Source organism: Rhinoderma darwinii, chromosome 9 (assembly GCF_050947455.1).
Source record: "Rhinoderma darwinii isolate aRhiDar2 chromosome 9, aRhiDar2.hap1, whole genome shotgun sequence".
NCBI lineage: Eukaryota > Metazoa > Chordata > Amphibia > Anura > Rhinodermatidae > Rhinoderma > Rhinoderma darwinii.
The window spans coordinates 97041794-97062222 of record NC_134695.1 but is presented as its reverse complement, the minus strand read 5'-3'; the positions used below and the strand labels follow the sequence as shown (position 1 = coordinate 97062222).

Here is a 20429-nt window from a genome sequence, read left to right as displayed (position 1 = left end):
TTGTGCTGATTCAGTTGATCGACTGCTTTCATTCACACAAAAAGGCGCAATGAAGCTTCTGTATAGAAACAAAATAATGTTCTCTATGTTCTGCCCCCTGCAGATCCCCTCACATCCGTGTGGCCCACCGAGCTGTCCTCCGAAATGGAATGAGAGCAACGGCTTCGCCTTTGTTCATAGAAGTTCACAAGACTCTGCATCATGAACACTTACAGTTAGGGTATGTGCACACACACTAATTACGTCCGTAATTGACGGACGTATTTCGGCCGCAAGTCCCGGACCGAACACAGTGCAGGGAGCCGGGCTCCTAGCATCATAGTTATGTACGACGCTAGGAGTCCCTGCCTCGCTGCAGGACAACTGTCCCGTACTGTAATCATGTTTTCAGTACGGGACAGCAGTTCCAGGGAGTAGCAGGGACTCCTAGCATCGTACATAAGTATGATGCTAGGAGCCCGGCTCCCTGCACTGTGGTCGGTCCGGTACTTGAGGCCGAAATACGTCCGTCAATTACGGACATAATTAGTGTGTGTGCACATACCCTTAGGTCCAGAATTATTTGGACAGTGACACAAGTTTTGGCATTTTAGCTGTTTACCTAAACATATTGAATATACAGTTATATAATCAATAGGGGCTTAAAGTGCAGACTCTCAGCTTTAATTTGAGGCTATTCACATCCTAATTTGAGGAAGGGTTTAGGAATTACAGCGCTTTACCCCTTCCCGACATTTGACCTATCCATACCTCATAGCTGGGTAGGAGAAGTATGGAACGGGCTCATGGAGTGAACCCGCTCCATATGATGTGGGTGTCGGCTGTATGTTACAGGCAACGCTTCACAGTAACGAGCTTGTTTAACCCGTTAAATGCCGCGGTCAGTAGCGAGCGCAGAATTTTAATCGTTAGAAAGAGGGGGGTGACCCCCTCTAGCAGTTCATCGCGCTCCCAGCAATGCAATCGTGGGGTGGTAATGGTTGCTATAGCTGCCTGGGGGCCTAATGAAGGCCCCCGGGTCTGCCATCTTTGTGCTCCTACTAAGCCCTGCCTCTGGAATTTGGCGACACAAAATAAATGACATTTTTTACACTTAGTTTTTTAGTTGTAAAAGTAGTAAAATATACAAAAAAAACTATATATATTTGGTATCGCCGTAATCGTATTGACCCGCAGAATAAAGTTAACATGTTGTTTTAATTGCACAGTGAATTCCGTAAAAACGAAGCGCAAGAAACCATGGAGGAATCACTGTTTTTTTCATTTTCTACCCCACAAATAATTTTTTTACATTTTTACATTATATGGCACAATAAATGGTGCTACGAAGAACTACAACTCATCTCACAAAAATAAAGCCCCCATATGACTATATCGACGGAAAAATGAAAAAGTTATGGCTTTTGGAGTGTGGGGAGGAAAAAATGAAAATTAAAATCTGAAAGTTCCTTACGACGGGAAGGGGTTAATATGTAGCTGCCTCTTTTTCAAGGGACCAAAGGTAATTGGACAATTATCTCAAAAGCTATTTAATGGGGGCTGCATGGACTATTCCCTCATTAATCCATCATCAATTAAGCAGGTAAAAGGTCTGGGGTTGATTCCAGGTGTGGAATTTGCATTTGGAAGCTGTTGCTGTGAACCCACAACATGAGGTCAAAGAAGCTCTCAATGCAAGTGAAACAGACCATCATTAGGCTGAAAAAAATTAAGAAATCCATCAGAGAGATCGCACAAATGTTAGGAGTGGCCAAATCAACAGTTTGATACATTCCTGAAAAAAAGAGAGCACTGGTGATCTCGTGTACTTCAAAAGGCCTGGACGTCCACGGAAGACAACAGTGGTGGATGATCACAGAATCATTTCTATGGTGAAGAAAACCCCTACACAACATCTACCCAAGTGAAGAACACTCTCCTGGAAGTAGGTGGATCAGTATCTAAGTCTACTATAAAGTGACGACTTCATGAGTGCAAATACAGAAGGTTCATCACAAGGTGCAAACCATTAATCAGTCTCACAAATATAAAGGCCGGATTAGACTTTGCCAAACAACATGTAAAGAAGCCGCCCAGTTCTAGAACCGCATGAAACTAAGATCAACCCGTACCAGAATGATGGGAGGAAGAAAGTATGGAGAAGGCTTGGAACGGCTCATGATCCAAATCCACCACATCCTCTGTAAAACATGGTGGGGGCAGTGTGATGGCATGGTGGGGGCAGTGTGATGGCATGGGCATGCATGGCTGCCAAAGGCACTGGGTCACTAGTGTTTATTGATGTGACTGAAGACAGAAGCAGCCGGATGAATTCTGAAGTGTTCAGGGATTTATTTTCTGCTCAGATTCAACCAAATGCAGAAAGATTGATTGGACGTCGCTTCACAGGACAGATGGACAATGACCCAAAACATCCTGCGAAATCAACCCAGGAGTTATAAAACATGCAATATTCTGCAATGGCCAAGTCAATCACCAGATCTCAACCCGATCAAGCTGCATTTCACTTACTTAAGACAAAAGTTAAGGCAGAAAGACCCATAAACAAGCAACAACTGAAGACGCTGCAGTAAAGGCCGAGCAAAGCATCACAAAGGAGGAAACCCAGAGTTTGGTGATGTCCATGGGTTCCAGACTTCAGGCAGTCATTGCCTGCAAAGGATTCTCTACAAAGTATTTTAAAAAAATTATTTTATTTATGGTAATGTTAATTTGTCCACTTACTTTTGAGCCCCTGAAATGAGGCGGCTGTGTAGAAAAATGGTTGCAATTCCTAAACGTTTCACAGGATATTTCTGTTCAACCCCTTGAATTAAACCTGAAAGTCTACACTTCAATTGCATCTTAGTTGTTTCATTTCAAATCCAATGTGGTGGCAGCAGAGCCCAAATCATGAAGATTGTGTCACTGTCCAAATCATTCTGGACCTAACTGTATATTATAGGCAATCTTTCTAACTCTTCCTTCGTGAATGCTGGTTCCTGCCACCACACCTACCCATCCTGGCACAGAAAGCCCCGTGTTTGCCCCTATACTCATTCTTTGTGGGATGTAAGGACGCATGACCCTCAGACCTATTTCAGACAGAAGGTTCCTTGTTTGCCCGCACACCCATTCCTTGAAGGAGGTACGGGCGGCAACGACCCTTGGGCTCATTCCTTCTTTGTACGCTATCGTGGAGAGGAGGTGGACCTTCAGAAGGTCATTCCATTCAAGGAAAATGGGGATAGACCAAGTTGAGTAGATGTTATCCTTCTCCATGGGCCCCATAGCAGGTGAAGAAGATATCTCTATGGCATGTTCATCTTTGCCAGGGAGGAAGTTTCTATATAAAAACTAAATAACGTTCTCTATGATCTGCACCTGCAGATCACCTTATATCCTTGTGGCCCACATAGCTCTCCTCCGAAATGGGATGAGAGCTACAGTTTTCCCTTTGTTCATAGGAGCTCACAATCTCAAGGTGAGTCTCCTCACTATTAACACTTTTGCTTATAAGAAGAGCAATCTTGATAACCACTCCAGTCATGGAATATGGTTCCTGCCAATACACCTTCCCATCATGGGACAGAAGGTCTTTTTGTTTGTCCACACACATTTCTTGTAGGAGGTAATGGCGGCACAAGCCTTGGGTCATTCCTAACTCCCTTGTTGGTTAACATGAAGTGTAAGAATAGCTTTGTAGGTTCATACCCCCCATGAAGAATTGGGATAGGTCAACTTGAGCAGATGCGGTAGAGTCCTAGCTGTCATGTGACTAGTTTTAGACAATTGTATAGAACTCTGGCTAAAACTTAAGAGCAGTCATGACTCTACATCGTCAAGGACTTCTGCCTTATAACATTTGTATATGAGGCTGGAGCACTTTCAGGTAGAGCTTTGGCCTTCTAAAGATGACCCATTCCTTTCTTATGTTTATTTCATTGAGGCAGAAGATTTAAAAGGCTTCTTTAAATAAACCCAGGGGATTTTAAGTACATACATATTAAATGAGTTCTTCATTTTGGCCCCATCTGCCAAATAAATGCCCTGGTCTCATTAGAAGTCCTGATAAGATCCAGTGAGAGTTCAGTATAACATTACAGAAGGGTGAAAGCAGCCGAAAATATGCATACAACCTACAAGCAGGGGTGGTCTATAGGTTAGTAAAAAGGGCAGTGCCCAAAAGGCCACGACGGTTATTCAGACTGTAGGCCTCTGGTACAGAACCCTTTTGATGGTGCAGATTACAGATTAATCATTGAATTTTTTTACATCTAAAAATGAAAATTTTACCAATAAAATGTATATGATTATTTTTTTTCTTTTCAGAACATGGCCAAAGGAAAGGGGGGGGGGGGTGCTGTTGTTTCATGTGTCCTGGTAGAGTGTCACTAGGGGGCACCACCGAGTCACACTGTCATGGCCAGGCTTTTTAGATACAGAACGAAGGAGGTAAATTGGACCTTTGCCAAGGGTGAAGAAAAGCCTGCCCTGATCATGTAATGCTACACTAGTATCTAAAGGTATAATAAATAAGAGATATTTCTAGATAGACGACTGAAATCTTAAAGACCTAATACATTATGGTGGCGCATTAAATAGGGAAAGTCTATCAAACCAAGCTGTATCCATGATATGCAACTTGAACTTTTTGTAACCAGCTCTTCCAGATATCTTTAATTAAATTACACTTCATAAAATTTCCCTGTACAACATACGGGGCACATAAAAAAACGTAGATGCTGTAACGCTTTCTATCACCAAATCAACTCAGGTCATAGCAGAGACTTGGGTTAAAAGGACAAACAGTAAAAAATGGACAAGTCCTCTAAAAATATCAGTGTCATTTTTGGGCCTCCCGTGCCTGATTGTGATAAAAATATGTCCAAGTAGGAAGGACAGTCAAAAAGTTCAACAATCTGATGGACCAATTGACCTTTCAAAAATTATTTGTGATGCTACCAAGGTGTGTAAGACCTATATAGAGTGATAATATGCACAGTGAGCTCAAATAAATAAATGGAGAAACTTATTTTGAAAATAGTTTTGATTTAAAAGAAAAAAACTAGTTTTGTGTCTGCAGCTCCTATGCAGATCTATGTGCCTCCGTGGTCACAGACTAGTCTGATCATGTAGTTATGTTTTTCAACATTCCCTACACCTTCTATGGACTCCTAGCTAGCGACCAAAATAATGAGCGGCTGCAGAGAGCCTCTCTTGTTTTGGAGGACCCAGCATGTCCATTAATTACACCGATCCCTATTGATTTCAATGCAAATGGTGTAATGCTTTTTTTCACCTGTGGTGGTGCTACGGTGGAATTAAACACTTGCCAACTAGTTCCATCACAAATTATAAATGCACACTGTAAATTCCAGGACTCAAAAGATTAGTTATAACTAATAAAAGTTAACTTTTAGAATACCTATATTTCGGTGATAGCACCCCAGTACTCCAAATACTTCAAATCCAGTACTTCAAATCCATTAGAAGGCTGTTTTACGACCGTCTGTAGTGCACTGACATGCTACAGGCTGGAGTAAACAGCAGCTTATAGTCAGATTACAGATTTGCAGAGCAGGAGCGGACAATCTGGTATTTCGCTACATTAGGAAATTGATATTTAAGCAGCTCCCTATCCGTTTTAACTTATTTAAGGGGAACCTACGCTTAAGCCAAATTCTATATCAGTCATACAAGGTTTCTCATATTCCACACTTTGCTTTATTGTTTCTTTTTCATGATTTTTCATTTACTGCACTTCTCGTCTCCAGTTTTCCTCTATGGATGAAAATAATAAGTACATTTCTGGAAATCACTGCCGCTAGTGCCATTTTCTTGTAGCCTCCAACTCCAGCTGACAAACTCCACAGACTACCTAAAGTTGTACAATTCCCCAAAACTTTGCAGCGTACAGCTAGGTGCTAATATAACGCTACAGGTAAGAGGAACCACTGACTAGAAAGATGTTAATCCTGACAAACTGCTTGAGCATTAGGCCGAACCACAGCTAGATTGAATTCTGCCTCCCCCGAGACTTTGTACATTGCTGGAGGTAACAAACCATCTTTTCATACTGCCCTGAGATGCACAGAGGCCACTAGCCCAGATTTATGGAAGAACATTACTGCCCTCTAGTGATTACTCCTATGTTCAAAAAGAATAATCGACGGCTATTAAGTTACTTCATGTTCATTGAAGTTTTCATGTTCAGCCACACACATTTAACTCTTTCCCCTCCAGTGAACTACTCAATGTGACGCTCTGCAAACAAATGTATAGGGGAAGATCAAGACCAGCAATGTCTCTCACAAGGACAATATAAATCCACCATCCAGCAGCACCAGTGAAGAGTATAGTGGGGGCCGCCGCAGGGATCCGACCAGAGTCCCCAACTCAATCCATATATACACAAAGTAGGCAGCACTCCGAATCAAAGTTGAAAAAGTGATTTTCTTTATTGCCCTCGTGCATTGTTTCGGCTCAAATGCTGGAGCCTTTTTCAAGTATCTATCTATCTATCTATCTATCTATCTATCTATCTATCTATCTATCTATCTGTCTGTCTGTCTGTCTGTCTGTCTGTCTGTCTGTCTGTCTATCTATCTATCTATCTATCTATCTATCTATCTATCTATCTATCTATCTATCTATCTATCTATCTATCTATCTATCTATCTATCTATCTATCTATATATATGTGTGTGTGTGTGTTTTATCTATCTATCTCTCTATTTATCATCTATCTATTTAATTTTCTATAATTTTTTTCTATGTATCTATTCATATATCTGGACATTATCTATCTATCTATCTATCTATCTATCTATCTATCTATCTATCTATCTATCTATCTATCTATCTATCTATCTATCTATCTATCTATCTATCTATCTATCTATCGGGACAATATCTGTCTATCTATCTATCTATCTATCTATCTATCTATCTATCTATCTATCTATCTATCTATCTATCTATCTATCTATCTATCTATCTATCTATCGGGACAATATCTGTCTATCTATCTATCTATCTATCTATCTATCTATCTATCTGTCTGTCTGTCTGTCTGTCTGTCTGTCTGTCTGTCTGTCTGTCTGTCTGTCTGTCTGTCTGTCTGTCTATCTATCTATCTATCTATCTATCTATCTATCTATCTATCTATCTATCTATCTATCCTATCAGTCTGTCTATCTGTCGGTCTGTCTGCCTTGAGTTTTTGGCTCAATTTTATGAGCCAAAGCCAGGAGTGGATCCAAAAGGAAGGAAAGGTATAAAGGGAAGACTGATGCATCTCCTTTCTTTTGTGTCCACTTCTGTGTTTGGCTCATAAAACTGATCCAAAAACGGCATCAAAACTGTGTGTGTGTGATTCTGGCCTTAATGCTTAGCTAGTGGATGCAAATGCACTTATTCAACCCATCAAAGTGCCAACCAGGCTGTTACATGTGCTGATGAGCATCCTCTCCCCTCATTGACACCTCTTGGGCATTAGGCAATGTTGGGGTGTATGGTATGACAGAATACTTGAACTACATGCTACCTATGTATACTAGGCGATCCTCAACACTCAATAGAGATTACTGACAAGAAACGAGCCACCATTACTACCCTGTCATTTACCATTATCAGCACTTCTTACAGTCTCCTCATTTAGAAGGATCTGCCATGCTGACAGGTTCCCTTTCACATTTCAGATTTGCTTTTAACTATCCTTCTATGATCAATGAGTGAATTTTTGGAACCAATGTTGTCAGTACTAAAATAGATATCTGCACCTTAATGGCAGTATTTTAGAAATGGTCTAATATAAAAATATCTATAGGTTTGCTTTTCAGCCTTCGTTTTGCACCGAGAACCAATACGAAACACATGTTTAATTAAAGGAACACTCCAGGCAAAATCTTATGCACTGTGTTATGCTTTATGCAGGGCCTGATGGGGGCGGAGCATGACACAAAAATGTTCTCTTTGGTGTTCTCCCAATCCTTGTGTCATGCTCCGCCCCCTCAGGCCATGCACTAGGTATAACACAGTGTATTTGTTTTGTCTAGAGTGTTCCATTAACAAATAAACACCATTTTGCTGCTCCCATAAATTATAGGATATCCCCTAATACACTCCCCCATGTTAACTAATTTTACATCAAGATGTATTTAGAGGGTCACACAGTCATTATAGCTTTATCTCACAACATGAACCCCCTGAAATATCTGGTTCTTTGTCTCATAAACCTCTAATAATTTGTTTATGACATCATCCCCAAATTGTAAGGATTCCTTGAAGTCATCTCATTGAAATCCTTCATTGGTTAATTACACTTGAGTAGGATTTAGGATGTTCTTGCAGAAACTTAGGGCATTCTGCTGAAGTTGAACCCTCTTATTATATTGTGGCTCTTTCAGTTGTTACTAAAGAGAACATAATGGAGAACTAATAGGATTTTATAAAGGGATCATCAATTCCTATGTGGATTGTAAGGGTCATTTACACAGATTATAACAATTAGTTGGTCATTGGAGAAATATACAGATGAAGCTGAGCGGAATTTGTCATTTAACTATTAGCCCTCATGCACACGGCCGTAGGGCTGTGCACCTGGCCATGTACGTTCATTTCAATGAGCCCTTAAATGCGCCTTATATAGGACATGTCCTATCTTTTTGCGGTCCAGACTCCCGGGCAATGCACGGGCCGTGGAAAGCATGAGCCCATAGAGATGAATGGGACCGCAATTCACCCGCAGATGTGCATGAGGCCTTCACGTGAACCTGGAAAACAGTAATGTCATGATGAGTTTTGATAAATACCAAACTCAGCTCTACTGCATTGACACACCCAGCTCTGCTACATCTGACAAACTCAGGCTAGCTACATTGCCAAACTCAATTCTGCAGCATGCTGTATTTTTTTCCATCCGTGCTCCTTCAAGCATCAGTTCCAATGAAGATTGCAAAGGTCTTCTTTATTTATTTTTTTTATATAGATCTTAGCATGATTGGAGAAACAGAGATGACGGCAGATCTGAAGTTTTAATTCATAATTTATTTTGACACTAAGTAAAGAAAATAGGCTTCCCTATGTAAAATACCCTATGATGAGTTGGGCAAAATAACAAACTCATTACTACTACATCTGATAAAGTCAGCTCTGCTACATTGGTAAACTCAATTCTGTAGCCTGATGTATTTTTTTCCAATCTTCGCTCCTTCAATCTTCCTCCTGCATTGCTCTGAGTAGTTGGGTGAAGCGTCCTTATGATCAGGATAGGAATCAATAATCCCATTGTACAGACCAGTTTGAAGAGCGTTCTGTTCCGATCAATGGTTTCTGGAAAGAATGCAGCTGAGATGGATGGGAAAAGCAGCAACACCAATATCTCTACATGCACCACCACCACCACCACCACCACCACAGTGTTCTCCAGCCTATGGCTCTCCCACTGTTGCAAAACTACAACTCCCAGCATGGCCTGACTGTATTAGTCATACATGTGTGATTGGAGCAACCGCCTGGGGTTGCATTGGGTACCACCTGGAGCCCTACTACCAATATGTGATGGTGCCACAGCTACAAAACAGCCCATTATTGGTTCGGGTTGTCCTGCATGTAGTAGTCGTAGCAAACTACAACTCCTCTCTGTCTTCCCTCGCAGTTATCACCCACAGGTCACATCATAAATAATGACTATATGCAATTAGCACAAAATGTCTTTGTAGCAGACCACTTACTTCTTTAGATAGCATTGTCCTTTGGTGGACCTCAGTGCTCTATTATCATGTAGAGACCTGGGTCCACCAGAGGATCCTCTAGCCCCTAGAGATGGACATTTTATGGAACAGGCTAAAGGAACTTTTACACGGGCCAATGATTGGGCAAATAAGCGCTCATATAAAGGATTGTTCCCGATCATTGCTCTGTGTAAACAGGGCAACAATCAGCCGATGAACGGGAGCGCGGCCCATTCATCGGCTGATCATATAGTTTATGCGGCACTAAATATTATCGTTGTCGGCAGCACATCTCCCTGTGTATACATAGAAGTGTGGTCTCGACATGATGGAAATGTATGGGAACGAGTGATCGGAGTAACGATCGCTCGTCCCCATACATAACCAATCATTGCTCCTTATGAAAGGTGCAAACGAGTGTCAATCAATCGTTGATCGGCGCTCGTTTCACGGTCCATATCGGGCCATGTAAAAGGACCTTAACACAAAAGTTGTCATGTTCATCTATAAAGTTATAGCTCACACACCCCATACAACACTTCATTGCAGGTCAGTGGTCAACAATGAAAAAAAAGCAATTGGTACAACTCCCAACATGCTCTTCCTTTTTTCTACCAGCACAGAGGGGGTTATTTCCATAATACTTGGAGAGACACAGATTGCCAAAGACTAATCTACTTTTGTTTGTAATCCAATTGTGTTCTCAACACCTCACACGCTCCTGCAGCTCTAATTACCAGCAACATAGTGTACGGTACAGATATAGAAAGACTACAAAGACAATGCGAACACCAACAACACGATCGCTACACGTACAAGTGACATCATACAGCTGCAGAGCTCAAACTACCAGACCCAGCATGCCTTAAAAGCTGTAGACTGACAGAACATGATAGGAGTTGTAGTTTTACAACAGTTGGAGAGCTACCAGCCTTAAAGGGGTTGTTCAGTTTAGAAAACCTATTTTCATATACTCTATTAGAAAATTCTGAATAGTGGTCCCCTCTTTAAGATCCTCACCTCTTGGACTGAGTTTGGAGCAGTTACAAAGAGCGTCTGTCGCTCTGGAGGACCTGACCTGTTCTGTGTTATGTAGATTAGCACATTGATATGAATGGGCAATGTGTAATGCCTAATTTCCCCTGTGGTGGTGCTGCAGGGAAATTGAACACTTACTGCTAAATTTCTCCACAAATAACAGATGATCACTGGAGGTTCCAGCACGGGGACTCTTTGTGGTCAGCCTATTATCAAGAGACCCTTCAAAGAAGTTGAGATTGTTCAAGGCATAGAGCCCCTTTATGTCCTAGAGCGATAATGATAATAGTGTAATATTTTACAATCATAGTAGCACCGGTCAAACGCTATCATTTTGCTACGATTGATTTACAGACGGGCGCTGCTTAGGAATCCATAGATACATGAATGTCCTTTGGTCCGGCATCCTATAGTATACAAAGTTTCACAGTCTGGCACCAAACGGAAAGATAATCAGGAATTCCATAGGTAACAGAAGTCAAAGATAAACAATTAGAAGATAAGGGATAAATAGCATGTTACTTTGTGTGATGCCATACTTACTGGTAGTTCTGTAATTAAAGGAGCACTCTGGGGAAAACTGATATATTGGGTTATGTCTAGTGCAGGGTCTAAGGGGGCGGAGCATGACACAAGAATTCAAATCACACCAAAGAAAGAATCCTTGTGTAATGCAACACCCCTCCCGTATAACATTGTCTATCAATTTTGTCTGGAGTATTTCTTTAGGTATTATTTGCTTTACAGTCCGATAACCAAGAATATTTGTAATAGTCTGAAGCCTATTGAGTCCAGTTAATTCTGGATTAAATTAATTTGACTGCATTTAAAAGCGAAACGAAAATTACATATAAATGAAATTAAAAACTATGTTCATACTAAACTACCACTACTTCTATTCACTACAACAACAACCACTGCTACTATTCCCTACCACTACTATTGCTACCACTACTACTACTACTACTACTACCACTACTGCTACTACTACTACTACTACTACTACCACCATCACTACCACTACTGCTACTACTACTACTACCACCATCACTACCACTACTGCTACTACTACTACTACTACAACTACCACTACTGCTACTACTACTACTACCACCATCACTACCACTACTGCTACTACTACTACTACTACTACTACAACTACCACTACTGCTACTACTACTACTACTACTACTACTACTACTACTGCTACCACAACTACCACCACTACTACTACTACTACTTCTACTACTTCTACTACTACTACTACTACCACTACTACTACTACTACTACTACTACTACCACCATCACTACCACTACTGCTACTACTACTACTACCACCATCACTACCACTACTGCTACTACTACTACTACTACTACTACTACTACTACTACAACTACCACTACTGCTACTACTACTACTACCACCATCACTACCACTACTGCTACTACTACTACTACTACTACTACTACAACTACCACTACTGCTACTACTACTACTACTACTACTACTACTACTGCTACCACAACTACCACCACTACTACTACTACTACTTCTACTACTTCTACTACTACTACTACTACCACTACTACTACTACTACTACTACTACTACTACCACCACCATCACTACCACTACTACCACTACTACTACTACTACAACAACCACTGCTACCATTCCCTACTACCACTACTACCGCTACCACTACTACCACCATCACTACCACTACCACTAATACTACTACTACCACCACTATCACTACCACTACCACTACCACTACTACTACTAATAATAATACTGCTACTACTACTACTACTACTACTACTACTACTGCTACCACTACTACCACCACCATCACTACCACCACCACTACTACTACTACTACTACTACTACTACAACAACAACCACTGCTACCATTCCCTACTACCACTACTACTACTACTACCACTACTACCACTACTACTACTACTACCACTACTACTACTACTACTACTACTACTACTACCACCACCATCACTACCACTACTACCACTACTACTACTACTACTACTACGACTACTACTACTACTACCACCACCATCACTACCACTACTACCACTACTACTACTACTACTACTACTACAACAAACGCTGCTACCATTCCCTACTACCACTACTACTACTACTACTACTACTACCACTACTACTACTACGACTACTACTACTACTACTACTACTACTACTACTACCACCATCACTACCACTACTACTACTACTACTACTACAACCACTGCTACCATTACCTACTACCACTACTACTACTACGACTACTACTACTACGACTACTACTTCTACTACTACCACAACAACAACTACTACCACTACTACTACTACGACTACTACTTCTACTACTACCACCACCACCACCACTACTACAACTACTACAGCAACCACTACTACAACAACCACTGTCACTATTCCCTATTACCACCACTACCGCTACCACTACTACCACCACTACTACTACTACTACAGCTACCGCCACTACTACTACTTCTACTACTACAGCTACCGCTAGCACTACTTCTACTACAGCTACCGCCACCACTACTACTACTACTACAGCTACCGCTACCACTACTACTACTACTACTACTACTACTACTACTACTACTACTACTACTACTGCTACCGCTACCGCTACCACTACTACTACTACTACTACTACTACTACTACTACTACAGCTACCGCTACCGCTACCACTACTACTACTACTACTACTACTACTACTACTAGTAATAGTCGGAGACAGATCTGGGGTCTAGATATTTGTTCCTAACATTGGTCCTAGTTTTCAGTAGCTAAGAGGGGGGTGGCCGTCTCGGCATGTTCCCCTTGTGCTGGAGGCAAGAGGGCGTCAACATGCCAGTCGGCCTTTGCCAGGGTATTTAGACATAGGCATTGGACTGAATCTTTGCCCTGGATAAAGGAAAACCTAGCTACAACTCGAGACTTGGAAATCTCCACTCAGCAGCAATGGGGCTAGTGAGTACTGCAGTCTATTTTTATGCTAAATGAGTCAGGGTCCCTCCTGACAGACCTCCACCAACGTTAAATAATATGTCAAAAGGCGAATATAAGTGGACTTCCCCTTTAAGGATGCTACGCCAAGCCTGTGGGTCACGGCAGAATGAAATTTCTCTTTGTGCCACCAGGGCATAGCGCTAGTTTTATTCTGAAAGCTGGACGTCTGTATAGACAATGAAAAAAAAAGAAGAAACCTATATAACTGTGTTGACGTAGCATTGCATTTGGGAGTTGTAGTGTACCCATGTCCTCTCAGGCTATAAATTCGAGCAGTAAGGCATTGGACTGCAGCGCTATTTTGTAACACTGAAGATACAAATGATATACTACAAGTTTGTAGATATTCCACACAAAACAACATGAGGCCTTCATTAAGCCTTGGAATGAGGGGATCATATGAAAGCGCCTGAAGATTGTGAAAAGATGTGCGTATGGAAAAGGAATGAAAACACCAGACGACCTGCGGGGGAATCACTTCCAGATGTTGGAATACTGTAGCTATAAACCCCTAACCTTCCCCACCCCCCTTTCTTTACTCACAGCACCCCTCACACTTCCCCCCAGCCTGGGGTTGCTTGTGCATTTTCCAGGGTCTCTGACAGCCATGAAAACAATACGCCTGGCAGGAATTTAGTCTTACCGCTCAGTCTGAAGTATTTCCAGATGAAAAAGACATTGTATCTGGCATATTGAAGGTATCAATGTGAACGAACCAGTCAGGAAATGAAGCCCGAACGCAGCAAATCACAAACGGCGTGTCACAAAGTGCCAAACGATGATTAAAACGTCCTGGGTTTTCCATTTACATCTGCTCAAGCAGTTTTATTTTTACCACTGGGGTCTGTAAGTCATTAAAAATAAAGGAAATTTCTGGAAAATCTGGGTTAAAAAGTAACAAAATTGTATACACGTATAAAAAATATAGAAAGAAAAATAAATATGTAAAGGCAAACATTCAGTATATCTCCATAAACACACACACAAAGGGGCAAAAGGGGCGATAGTGGACGGGGGAGGGCGTCTTATGTTAAAGAAACAGGTCTAGGATTAAAATAAATGGGAATATAAATCCATCTACAACACTAAAAGTTTTGCTTTATACTTTATCCCCATTGGAGTTAGTAGGTAAAAAGGGCACAAAAGGGCCCCATTTGGGCAAACTCACACATGGCGTAAAGACACTGCATATTTTTGTTGCGGAAATCGACTCCATGCAATCCTATTGGGAAAAAAAAAATCTCCAAGATTTTGGATTCAGTATTTCTTTATAGAAATCAATGTTATTTCAAATTTTGCACTGAAATTCACAACGCAACTTCGCAGCGGAATACGCAATGATCATTCCACATGTAAAAATGACAAAAAAGCTGCACGTTTAGGAAAACGACTCTAGGATATATCATTTTAAATGAGCATTTTGTGGCGTATTTTTGAATTCACCCTTAACCAAAAAAGTTACAAAAAATTCCAACTATAAAAAAAGGAACTAAAACCAAAAATCTACCTAAATGTAGAAAAAGGTCGACTTTTTCCCATTATTTGAATACAATCGTATCCTCTCATAGTCTACAATTCCACATAAATCCATCAGTACACAATGTTTTTGTTTCCGAACAGACTTATTAAATAACGCTGAAACAATATTCCCTGTGGCACATTGGCCTTTAACCTTACTCATAAGTCTGGTACCAGATAAACACAGGCTACATTGTATATACGGCCCATGGAGCTTGTCAATGGCTGTGTAGGGGCCTAAGCGCAATTGTTCAGTAGGGAAGCCTAAACTCAGCCCTCATTGGTCGAGCCCAGTAATTAACAACAGACGCTCGGTTTCGGCTGAGACAAAGAGGTTTTTAAAAAAAGTTTTCCTACTCTTCCACCATAACATGCAAACAGGTTTAGTAACCAAATATACATGTTATACCATAACTTAAAATACACTTTGACATAAAAAAAAAACCTATAATATAAGCCTCTGATTTACCCTATTTTTTATATATTTTTTTTTTTTTATGTTTTTGTTATATTTCTTACTGGAAAATGTTATATGCCCATCAGCTCCAACAAAGTTTGTCGACAACCTAACTTTTGTAGACTCCTAAAACTATAAATCTGGCTAGTTTTTGCAACAAAGGGAGAGATGGAGCAAAAATGTCCCATTCAGGGGCAAAAAAGTGCCATTTATTGGCCTGAGGGGAACAGGGTGGCAACTCTTGTTGTAGTAGCTGTAGCGGCCATATTGATTGTCATTCAGACCCTTAAAGGCAAATCTGCCTATTTATGTAGTCATCCACCCTCTTCCCTACCCATCCTTGCCATATGGGGCCGATCTGCTGTTCAGGGGTCAGGGAAAGCTAGGTGATCTCCCCACCTCTGGGAGCTGTAGTGGAGGCCATATTCATTTCTGCCCAGCTTTATAAGAAACAGATATAACTATGACAAAATGTAACAGACTGACCAAAAAGGACAACTCAAGGCTCATATTTATTGGGAATTTTTTTAATTATAGGAAAAAGATTAAAAAAAAAAAAAATCTGAATATTTTGTCATTCTGGAAGATATAACCACATTAGATAGATATATTTATTTTTTTCAAACATCTCTAAATTCTGCTGTATAAAAAATGATCAAAAACACGACTACAGCGAGTGATTTATATTTAATGTGCCATCAGTGTTTTAGACCAGGAAGATGAAAATAAATTCAGAAAATCTTTTTAAAAGTGGAAGTTTCAGTGTCTGGTACTAACAGCGGGGTCCCACTTAAGCTACAGTTTCTCTGTCCCATTTTTTCAAGACTATGTCACTTCTTAACATTACAGAGACGGGATACTCGGCAAAATATCTCCTTCCATAAGGTCTTGCATGGCCAGATGATCTAAAATAAAAATTGCTTCATTTTTAAAGGGACACTAACCTTAATGTCTATCTTATCTTCTGTTGCTGTACAGTTGAATGTCATCTATTGTTTCCTGTTATCAGCCTTTTCAGGCTGAAGAGAGACTGTCTGCACTGGATGACTGATCGGAGATCCTAAAGAATCGCTGCCCCTATTAAAACTAATTTATCTCCCATGTCTCCAGTTCTAAAAATCCCTCCATTTACATACTGTATATAGAGTATGTGGGAGTGATATTAGCAACTCTTTATATAATCTTCACTTTTATAAGCTGGAAACGTTAGGGTTACTGTCTCTTTAAGGGCATTTAAATGGAATGTTCAATGAAGTTACAGACAAATGAATACATTGTATCCTCTTCTCTTATAGAATTTGCATCATTAGATCTTTTTTTTTTTTTTTTTGCTAATAAAAATTCCTGCTGCATAATCAGGAATGCTTCAGTCTATGCTTAACAATTCTCAACAGCAGAAGCCTTGACATCTGGGTCTAATTTGAGCTTTGTGCAGGCGCCTTATACAGGTTGTACAACGTTACGGCCTATGGCGGCGCACACTACGCAATCGTTTCCTACTACAGACGTGAACATACACAGAGATTCTTTCCCAAAAGGGAATCAAGTCCATCAATAACTCCAAAGCCACGTTCATTTCACTCTGAATGAAAGATGCAGATGTAGCAGTGCTGAGTGAGTCATTTAACTTTTTGGGGCTACATATTGACAACTTTTAGATAAGAGAATATAAAAGATGGACATGTAGGCTTAAGTAAGACTGCAGATAACACATGGATACACTACGATCGGTTGTACTCAGTTCTGCTACATCGGACAAACTCAACTATGCTACATCTGTGCCGTTTTTATGCCTACAGTCCCATATTTAAGTCTGTCTTAAAATACCATAAACTAGTTTTGTTCTTTTAAGTGAGGTGACAAAATAAAGACCGGAATTTCACCGTCTTGAAAAAATTCAAGGACACTCGATAATCTTCTACTTGTGTTGTAGGTCCTCAGCGGAAAAAAAAAAAAGAATTGATTTAGACACACTTTCTAATAGTGGCTAATAGAGGACTCGTCTGCTTTAATTAAATACCCAGGTTATTATATTGACAGGAGCCAAGTGAGAACATCGGGAGGTATAGGGGGACATGACTGTCTATAGATAGTATGGCTTTATTATATAAGATGGTATATGCCATGGCTGGGGGCATGGAGGACTGTTCCTCTTTCATCAATCTGTTATTCTTTCCCACTGAACTGTTCCAAGATTAAATAATTCAAACGAAAATTCTATTCTTCATGGGAGATGCAGTTTCCACAACAGTTTCAGCCTTGATCATATGATAGGATATGCAAGCAGGAAATATGGTCACAATGCAGGTCTGCCCATGTACCACTAATGATATGTGCTAGCCTGGATATAATGCAATCAGAGGGGCACAGACACTGAATCCGCAAGACTCTGTACCCCTGAGGGGCTTCAGATGCAGATGGATCCTTTAGTCCTTGCATCTCTCTGATACCTAAGCAGGATTAGGTGCACTGAATCCCCTACCATTCTGTTCTCTTTAAAGGGTCAAGCTCCCCTACTGCAAAGAGTTTGTTAATAAGGATACCCTAAGGATGCCCCCTGCTACAGCCACACAATGTGTTCTCAATTAAATATTTAGGGTACAATGCAAGAAAAAAAAAAATATCACTAGATCTTAGGAGAGATGTTAAGTAGTTTGCATCTTCTCACCAAAGAAAGATCTTATCAGTCTAGCGAATGGTTAAGGCTTAAGATGCCATGGGGCCAGGCAATGAAATGGTTAATGATAACCGGCTAAGGGCCCTGGCATGGAGCAGCTGCCTCTCCCTGCTTAACAGGAACCCCCCCCCCCCCCACCACATATCCAAGTCCCATAAATGCACATATAGTAAATGAAATTAACCTCTTCTATGTCAACAGGGTCTACACAGACCCTCTGGCAGCCAAGGAGTTAAGCAGGCTCAGGATGCAGAACTCTATTTAACCATTTCACAGTGCAGGGTACAGCAGTTGGCAGAGTTTATTTTCCAAGAAATATCCCACAGGGAGCAATGTTAACCCTTTTTGAGGCAGAGGGGAAAAAGCAACTAGGCATTGCTGTTAACCCTGTGCCAGAAGAAAGGAGGTATCATTTGGGTACCATCAATCAGGCAGATGCACTGGAATGCCTCCTGGCACAGGGTTGGTTAAAGCTGAGCCAAATATAATGTAAAAGGGTTTTTTATACTCCAGAATATCCCCTGTTATGTCCTCTTCTGCACATTTCATACCACTCAGTCATCTCCTTAAGGATGAGAAGGTCCAAATAGCCCACATTGTGAAGACGTGCCCAAAAATACATGAAATAAAAATAAGGAGAAACCAGTGAAATAAAACACAGCCATAATTTGAGATTAGAACCGAAATGCCCAAGAGCAGCCATAAGATCTCTCCTCTTTCTGGGAAGTAGGAATGAGAAGGTACCAAAGCTCCACTGTAGGTTCTCAAGGAGCTCTAAGGAATGGCTTGGTGGACAAACAGTTGCTCCTAGCCCAACCTGGCTTATAAGTTCCTCCAGGAGTGAACACATCTCTAGCTGCCAGCTTCACCAGATTCCCGGTGGTATCCTGAAGAAGCCCTCAACTCGCAAGAGGACAGAGATGCAAATAGACAAGGAGACAGACAGAGATCCCTTCTGGGTGGAAGGTCCTTACCTTGGTGGCTTCTTCTGATGACACCCTAGAGAAGAAATTGTAAGGTCCCAGTCACATGGAGATGTTGTGGACACCCAACAGCATCTTAAAGTCCTGTACACTCCAGCCCAGCAAGGAGATCCTAGTGAAGCTTGGAGCTTCTGGCAAGGAATGCAACAGAGAGAAAGAGAGAGAGAGACAGAGAAGGAGGGGGAAGGCTAGGGCTGAGAGCAAGCTGCTGACGGAGGGAAGGAGAGGGGGCCAGTGAGAACAGAATCACATGAATAATTGCAAGAGGCAGGGGTCTCACAGCCTCTCTCCTGACTTGTGAAGATGAGGAGTTGTGTCCATCAGAGGTGACCCTCAACCCCCTCACTGCATCTCACTTACTGATGATGCTATCATGGATAAAGTGATGGAAAGATGGAATTGATGCAAAGCAAATTGTGCAGCCTATGGAGGAAAAGGGGGAGCCCTGAGCAGCACCCAGGATGTGAGCAGCACCTCAACTCTGGTGGTAGTGGTGGGGTGGGGGGTGTTAATGGCATCTTGGGGAGCCAATCTTCGCCAAGGGGATATACTGTGGGTGGGATGTCTGTTTGCTTTTATTACATCCAAGGGGTTTTAGATTTGCATATATTGAGAATTCATTTGTAGGGATTGAATGTTGGGGGGGGGGGGGTTAGTGAGGGGTGGAGGCAGAGGAGTGGGGGGGGGCTGCCAAATAAACTGTATAAAGTGTTGAGTTCAAGAGCTGCTGCTGGGCTAAGACAGGTTAACACCACAGAGGATGCAGAGAAGCAGCAGCCAAGAGAAGGTGCAGGGTTTAGAGACTCTGTACACTGATCAATAGACAAGTAGACTATTTGGGCTAGTGGATTTATACTGGCTGTCCAAGATATGCTAATCATGGCTTCTTCCCATTCATAAAAACGCAACTGATCTAGTGCAGATCAGTAGAAATAGCTTGTTTTTTTTTTATCTTGTTTGTTGTGCATTTCACAATA

The 20429-nt window shown here is 41.2% G+C and overlaps 1 protein-coding gene across 1 annotated transcript in view; it reads right to left on the bottom strand.

The window, feature by feature from the left end:
- The window catches only part of CDH11 (cadherin 11), a 115255-nt gene extending 95358 nt beyond the window's left edge, over positions 1-19897 (bottom strand). The window contains exon 1 of the mRNA XM_075838640.1: positions 19444-19897. The gene's annotated coding sequence lies outside the window, so the exon portion shown is untranslated. The remainder of the gene's footprint in view (positions 1-19443) is intronic.
- Between the last annotated feature and the right edge of the window lie 532 nt (positions 19898-20429).